The 807-nt window shown below is 44.1% G+C and overlaps 1 non-coding gene across 1 annotated transcript; it reads left to right on the top strand.

Annotated features, from left to right (window-relative positions):
* Positions 1-461: 461 nt before the first annotated feature.
* Positions 462-533, top strand: TRNAW-CCA (transfer RNA tryptophan (anticodon CCA)). The gene has a single exon. It is a non-coding gene; the product is annotated as a tRNA-Trp (tRNA).
* Positions 534-807: the final 274 nt, after the last annotated feature.

Genomic DNA, 807 nt, shown 5'->3' on the forward strand with positions numbered 1-807 from the left:
AGAATATTGCGAAGAGAGAGGCTTAATGGGCAAGGGTTAGAAGTTAGACTTTATGTTCACATGAGTTGAAGGTGAAGGTAAAACAGACAAGTTGGAAACTACCTAAAGCCTCAAAAATGTGAAACTAGAGAATATTGGACAGGCCAGGGCTGAGGTTATCTCGTGAGAATGTTGGATAAGAAAATAATTGCAGGTGCAAAATAGACAAGAGATTTGGAAGAAGGACTTCTAAGAAAATTCATAGGAAAATCAAAGAGGCGCAGTGGATTTCATTCATGATGCAGTAAATCATAAATCACAGGGGGAAAAATGGAGTTAAAGTGGGTGATTTTTCAGACGTCCCCCAAAGTTCATTTTCAGTCTTAACCAAGTTCAATGCTTGATTCTTCTTCTCCAACACACCTTTCCTCTGGCTGAAAGTGGTATGACTTTCTTTGCTCAGGCTTATGCTTATGTTATCTTCCCTGGTGGCTCAGAGGTTAAAGCATCTGCCTCCAATGCGGGGGACCCAGGTTCGATCCCTGGGTTGGGAAGATCCCCTGGAGAAGGAAATGGTAACCCACTCCAGTATTCTTGGCTGGAGAATTGCATGGACGGAGAAGCCTGGTAGACTACAGTCCATGAGGTCACAAAGAGTCCGACATGACTGAGCAGCTTCACTTCACTTATGTTTATGTTATGGCCTGCTGCAGGGTTGGGGGCCTGGACTTTAGCAGTACATGCATGAGATCTTTTGAAGGAGGTCACCATTATGTTCATTACCTCTGCCATAGTTTGGCCCCAGGTAAACAGCACAGAGGGAACACA

Source organism: Ovis aries, chromosome 9, assembly GCF_016772045.2.
Source record: "Ovis aries strain OAR_USU_Benz2616 breed Rambouillet chromosome 9, ARS-UI_Ramb_v3.0, whole genome shotgun sequence".
In the NCBI taxonomy this organism is placed as follows: Eukaryota; Metazoa; Chordata; class Mammalia; order Artiodactyla; family Bovidae; genus Ovis; species Ovis aries.